The 7,428-nt window shown below is 37.5% G+C and overlaps 1 non-coding gene across 1 annotated transcript; it reads right to left on the bottom strand.

Moving 5' to 3' along the window:
- Window positions 1-2,984: 2,984 nt before the first annotated feature.
- trnal-caa lies at window positions 2,985-3,095 on the bottom strand. Its single transcript has 2 exons — window positions 3,058-3,095; window positions 2,985-3,030 (listed from the first exon to the last, which is right to left on the bottom strand). It is a non-coding gene; the product is annotated as a tRNA-Leu (tRNA).
- Between the last annotated feature and the right edge of the window lie 4,333 nt (window positions 3,096-7,428).

The raw sequence follows: 7,428 nt of genomic DNA, 5'->3' as shown, positions 1-7,428 counted from the left end.
GCTTTGATCTTCAGTTAAAAGGTCCAGATTAAAACTATAGAACTTTTTTGTAAAGTAAGCGACTAAAAACTAAAAAGGAATTTTCCTGCCACTTTATATGAGTTGTTTAGAAAAAGCATTAGTTCAATGCAGAAAAGCCCCTGTTTTTAATAACACTGTTTTTGTTCCTGTGTAATTTTAGAGCATGTTGTATTTAATAAACTTTGTATGTTTGTAAGTGCTTAAAATTTTCATGTTTTCTCCATGAAGTATTTACTAAGAGCTTACGAGCACCTGGGCTTTGTTTTGTAACTGATCCTGAAGCAAAAAAAGATCACATTCAAGTGCGTTCCCTCAGCCGTCACCAAGTGCCTTAGATCAGCTTCCTCCATCATCACATAAAGCCTAAAAATGTGATCTCTTTATAAATATTTTTTATAGATTATATTTATAACACTGTATATTTTTGTACGTAAATAAATAAAATACACAGTAGATCTGCACAGCGTTACCGTTGTCATCAAGAGGTGCCGGTCACGACTGCTCTGTTTATTTTATATTTTTATTTACTTAGTTACTGCATTTCACTGCATGTTGTACTCTGTATGTATATGTATGTGACAAACAAGTAAGTACACATCAAGGCTCTTCTCTGTTCTGGCACCGAGGTGGAGGAATGAACTTCCCTAGATGTCCGTAACTATCTGTACTTTCTACTTTTTATATTTTCAGACCAGTTTAATTGTATTTTTTTGTATTTTTTCTTCTCATTGTGCACTGTTTTCAGCACATCGACATGTTTCTTGTTACGGTGTGACTTTTCAAACTTCCACTGGTGTATTATTTCCTGGCTCTCAGTCACCACAGAGGGTAAAAGTGTGTATGAAGGGTGTGTGTTTGATCATCCACAATGCTGGAGGATTTGAGAGACCAGGTGAGTTTCTCCACAGGTGAACACAAGATTGTTGAGTCTGCACCAGTCCATTATCCACTGCATTTCCTGTCTGAAAGCCGTCTCGTTGTTCTTGATGATGAGACTCACCATAGTCATGTGACTGGTGAACTTGATGATTTGAGCTGTGCATTGCAGCACAGTCATGAATCACAGTGTGAACAGCTGGTGACTGAGGATACGGCCCTGAGGTTCCAGTGCTCACTGTGATGGGTTTTGCTGGTCCTGATCCAAACTGTCTGATGTCTCCATCATGGAGTCTATAGCATACAGGCTTTTTCCACATAAACATAAACTATAATAGACAGCAGATAACAATGTACAGATCTAAAATGTATTTTATTTCTTTATGAACAAAAGTTTTAGATGTAAATCACTAAAAAAGTAATCTATTAAATTATTCATAAAGAGAGTCTGAGGCTTGGTGACGGCTGGAGGAATGAGCCTTGTGATGTCTTGCCACCATGATTCCAAAATCTTTACAGCGACTTTGGGGTTGCTGGCTGCCAGATCATGAGTGGCATAAACCACTGCAAACTGCAGCTCCCACGGCAAATCTGCACACAAAATCCATCATAAAATTAGGACTTGCTGAAGCACTTTCCTGTTGATAAAGAACTAAACATCAGAGAATAAAGATTTAATGATATCTTTCCTGAGTTTTTCTGTTCCAAACACATCTATGCTTTTTTGTCAGATTTTGGACTGACATTGGGAGTTTCTCCTTAAACCCTTGTTAGCCAAGTCGTCCTGTTTCAGATGGACAAAGAACATGAGTAAAAAATTAAACAATCCACAAATAATGTGAGAAGATGCTCAAAATCAAGATTTACAGTAAACATACCAAGTAGCCTGAAAACTGCTGCTACAGAGACGTCTTAGTACGGTGTTTGCTCTGTTCTTGTTTGCAACAGCCAAGTGTTCAGGATCAGCCAAAGGTCCTCTCTAGTAAATAAAAGATTTGGATATAAAGTAATCCCTCGCCTATCGTGGGGGTTACGTTCCAGACCCCCCGATAGGCGAAAGAATGTGAAGTGGCAACCTAATATGTATACAGTACTGTATACAGAATTTATAAACCACATCGACACTCTTATGAACCTTTTCTCTGTTTTTAAACATTTAATATTTTTAAACCTACGTAATTTACCATTTTAACATAAAAATTCTATATGGGTACTCACCAGTGAAGGTACAACTTGAATGATGAAGATGATGATGAATTAAGTGTGCAGTACTAATGATGATGAAGGTGATGAAATGAATGTACTGCATACCCAAGAATAGCATTACAGCTCTTCATCAGGTGGTGCAGTATCTTCACCCTCGTCCATAACTTCTGTTGTCACTAAAGGCGTAGTGTCTGGTGTCTTCTTCTGAGTGATGAACACAGTTATGGGGAGTTGCTGGTGCTGCTTTTTCTTCTGGGTAAAAAGGTTTTTTATAAGCAGACATGTTACCCTCGATTGCATTTGAGAACTGCAACAAATGAAGAATATGGGGGTCTCATTCTTGAGCTAGTTGCTGAAGTTCTTTGGACAGTCTGACAAGGGTTGCAAGGCGCTCGAGTGTTCCAACCTCCTAAATTTTTATATTTTTCATATCTGTTAGTATTAAGATGGGCCTCACACTGGTTCTCTAAACACATTCCTATGTTGTCTGTACAGTGTCTATAGGATCTTTATGATGTGAGTATGTAAGGTACACAGAAAGTGTTTGTCTGGGTTCACACATCCCTGGTTACTATGTTTTCTTACCCAACCAGGAACAGTTTAAGCTCGGGTTTTATCCAGTGTGTATATATACTTGTCTGTTATCTGATAAAGATAAAGATTAATAAAGGACTTGTTTAATTGATCCTTTAGTGATACCTTTTGTCTCCCAAACTCAGTTACACTTTTGCCAGATCCTCGACTGATGCTGCCATGTTTTCTGCCTGTCGTTCCCACTAATAGGTAACCATGTACTTGTTTATTCTTTATGTCTGTGTTTGAAATACAAAGGGGAATAATTATTTCATTATTGTTTTGATTTCTAATGAAAATAAAGTCACTGACAGAAGTGAGATTTGAACCCACGCCTCCATGCGGAGACCAGAACACTCAGGTTTCTGGAAGGTATTGAACCTTGAGTCTGGCGCCTTAGACCGCTCGGCCATCCTGACATACAAGCATGTTTCTTATCCCTTAGTGGCTGATAAAACTATTTTTACAAATTTCTGTCTACTTGTTTATTTTAATTATCCTTTTATTTGTGTGTTTCTTATCTATCTATATCAGTCATATCTGTTTTTCTGTCTGAATGCATATTATATACAGTACAGACCAAAAGTTTGGACACACCTTCTCATTCAAAGAGTTTTCTTTATTTTCATGACTATGAAAATTCAAAATTAGAGAACAATTTATAAACAATTTAACAATTCTGAAATAATGTCATCTTCACTGCTCAACAGTTGGAGTTTTTGTCCTGTCTATACCATGCTACCAGAACACCTTTTCCACAAACTAACTAAGGCATTTAAAAAAAAACATTATTTTGCAGAAAACACACTGATCAAAATTTGAGAACAACAATGACTGTAGCATGGAAAAACATTACAACAAAATTTTCTGAAGGTTACAACAGTCAGCAATTAGTAGGAAGTGTACAGGCCTCTGCTCTGAATGACTTCAGCACATCTGCGGCCACAGGACAGCACTAGTCTCTCACACTGCTCTGGTGTGATTTTGGTCTACTCTTCTTCCAGTCTCCTCCACAGTTCGGTGACTGTAGTGGGTTTCTTGGACATAACTTTGTCACCAAGGATTTTCCAAAAGTTCTCTATTGGGTTGAGATCAGGACTCTGGGCAGGCCATGTCATTATTTCAATGTTTTCAGTTTCAAGGAACTGCTTTACCCGTTTTGCTGTGTGACATGGAGCGTTGTCCTGCATGAACACTGTGGGCTGATTGGGTGATGAACACAGGGAAGGAACCATATGTTGTTGAAGAAGGTTCTGATAAACATTTGCATTCACTCTGCCATGTAGCTGTATAAGAGGCCCAACTCCTGCTGCAGAAAACATGCCCCAAACCATGACACTTCCTCCTCCACTTTTCACTGACTTCTTTACACACTTTGGGTTCAGTCTTTCTTCAGTTTGTCGCCGAACATAATGTTTCCTATCGGACCCAAATAAATTAAACTTGCTTTCATCACCGAAGTGAACTTTGGACCAGTTCTCCTCTGTCCACACAACATGCTTAGTCTAGCCTTTTGATTCTTTCTGCTAATGAGAGGTTTGGTCACTGCAGAGTGGGCTTTCAGTCCAAATGCTCTTAAACGTCAAGACACTGTATGTCGAGACAGATCCTTACCCTGTTCAGCGCTGAACTGGTGAGCAATTCCAGCTGCAGTGTGGAAACGATATCCTGTCCTCTCTTGTATTTGTCTTCCGTGGACGACCAGCCTTCTTGGGGGACTTGAATGAGTTTGTGATGTTGTAAAGATCCAATATTCTTGAAATCACAGATTTGGAACAACCAACTTGTCTTGCTATGGCTAATAGGGTAATCCCTTTGGCCTTCATCTGGACAACCTGCTGCCGGAGGCTTTCAGTCACTTTAGAACGGCCCACCATCTTGCAGAGTCAGTGAAACTGGAAGTTAGGCTGCCAGTTAAATAGGGGTTGACAGAAAATCAAGGAAATTAACACCAGGTACCAGATTAACACCAATAACTGGGACACGTACACATGCTACCATGTGATTTTTAAAAGGTTAATATGTACATTTGTATGTAAATGTACATATATGTACATGTATATTCTAAAAATTTATTTTTGCTTGTTCTTTATTCAGATTTTTTGTTGGAATCAACCCTCCCACTGGTACCAAGACAACAAAGATTGGAGGCAAAAAAAGTGGAAAAGCCTCTGAGAAGAGAAACAACACCGTCAACCTGTCATGTATGTACCCTTCTCAGAAAATTAATGGACTTTGAATGGTTACGAATGTAAGTTCTTGTTCATGTATTAAGACCAAAACATGTTTTAAATAGGCCAGTTCTGTGAATGAACACTTGTGTTTCTAGACGTACAAGTTATGTTATGTTCCAACACAGATTTAACAAGATCTTAAATGTAACACAAACCTTGTTTAGATGTTTTATAGATGCCATTGTTTTAGATATAATATTCAGGATTGAGTGGAAGATTTGCTGAAACAACAGCATTTGTTTGATTGTTTAAAAGTACTTTGCTGTCAATTTTAATAGATGTTGTTCTTGAAGCAGCTTTGACTTTGGTTGCATTATTCTGTAAATTACATTTCATTGAGTTTTCATTCTCATGTATTTACAGGAATATATTGGTAAATAATATATTACGGTGTGATGTAGTAAAAATTACTTACAGCATCTTGGGTTTTGGAAAATTTACAGGATTTTATTGGCAACTCTAGTTGCCAACTAAATACTGTAATTTATTTGACAAAAAAGTACTGTAACTCATATGACAAGTTTAATTCTATATTACTGTAAAATAAACAACAAAGTACTATATTTTACAATCAACAATTAACTGTAAATTGCTTTACAGTATAATGCTGCAGTCAATTTTACAGCAATTAATAACATTTTTGCCAGTGAAATCCTGTAAATTCTACAGTAAATTGTTTACAGTGCAGTATTCAGCATAGTGATTGGTCTGTAGTTTTTAAGATCTGTTTTCTCCCATTTTTTCTTGTATATCAATTTTATTAAGCCCATTCCCATTCTTTGATTCAACTCTCCTTTCTTAAAAATATCCACATATACTTCTTTCAAAATACAAGTAACAAGGTTTTAAATAACTATATATATCTTAAATAACTCAGGATACTAGCGAAACGGATGTTGCATTTTTTTCCCTTTTGCACTTTATTTATACACAGATTTAGTCACACAGTTGCACAATTTTGTGCCATTCCTGGAACCAGATCCTGTTTAAATGAGAGATCATGCTCAGCTATCATGATAACAAAACAAGTGTTCAAGCCAGTGATGTCAAATGGACTATTTTTGTCTAAAGACATGCTCAAGCATTTGGATGAGTCTTTATTATACAGTGACATTTAGCCAAAATCTTTCAGTAACAAAAAAGCAACAGAAGACTTCGAACGGAGTCGACATGTTAAATAGTTTTCTCTCATGTTTTTTCTGAACTGAAGTCTCTTCCACATGGGAAAATTGACCAAGAAGGTACACCCCTATCTGAAGTGCAATTCAAACCCACACCTCCAGAGGAGACTGCAACCTGAACGCAGCTCCTTAAAAAGCTCAGCCATCCTGACAGCCAGGCTTTGACATTTCTTGCATTGGAGACCATGTCTAGGCCATATGGTGAACATGCAACAGTAGCAGATGTATTTCGTTCGTGGTTTAATTATCTACGGTGTTGACTTAAAAAAGTGCTGCTGATCCACTCAGCCATGGTTACGGAAGGTTTTCCCGATTCTGCACATCCATCAAAAACATTTGTTTTACTGATGCACCAAGTCTCAAATCAGCACTGAAATCAGCCATGATGCGCACATTCGACATTTTATTGTCTGGGGGCGGCAAACACGGCAGCACGTTTTGTGTCATTTTTTTCTCATAACAACGAAACAAACATAAATTACTGTCTTTTTTTGATCGAACAGAGCAACACATCATCCAAATATGTAAAGGCTCTACTTTTTTTGTACCCAATAATAATAACAACAAAATGCTGTGCATTTTAACCCTAACCCTAACCCTGGTCTCCACATGGAGGCGTGGGTTCAAATCCCACTACTGACAGTGACTTTATTTTCATTAGAAATCAAAACAATAATGAAATAATTATTCTCCTTTGTCCTCCAAACACAGACATAAGCCCTATTCAGACGGGACTAGTTTTCCAAATGACGTTTGAGTTAGAATTTTTTTCAGCCAACGTCTGTCATTTCATGTATGGATTCGGACGTGACTTGCACAAGACCACATGTCCATGATGCGTGGATTGCGTATAGTCATATGATCAATAGTAATATGGTGGCGAAAAAGAAAGCGAAGCAACACTGAAGTCGGGAGGAAACATTGGCTTTAATATCTGTTTGGAGCGAACCTACGTTTCAGTTTCAGTTGGAAAATTGTATACACAACCACAAGGTTTGGGAGGCAGTTTGCAAAAAAGTTTGTGAGGTTTGTCCATCCATATAAAATACCTTTGGTTGAGTAAAGTGCAAAGACCGCATAGAATATCTGAAACGACATTACCGCGAATGTGTGAAGCATAACAAGAAGACTGGGTCGGATCCACAACGCTGCACATTCTTCGAGGAACTGGACTCTGTTCTTGTTTAGTTGCTACTTTTAAGAGTATTAATTTTGTATTGAAATGTATTTAACAGTGTACAAAGCATGTATGGCTATGTTCATAAGCATACATATGAAATGAAATAATAGACATAAATAATACAATGCAGTGAACAAGCTACCGATAGAGACACAAT

This window comes from Silurus meridionalis, chromosome 3 (genome assembly GCF_014805685.1).
Source record: "Silurus meridionalis isolate SWU-2019-XX chromosome 3, ASM1480568v1, whole genome shotgun sequence".
Taxonomy (NCBI): domain Eukaryota; kingdom Metazoa; phylum Chordata; class Actinopteri; order Siluriformes; family Siluridae; genus Silurus; species Silurus meridionalis.
This window is presented reverse-complemented; position numbering and strand designations above follow the sequence as displayed.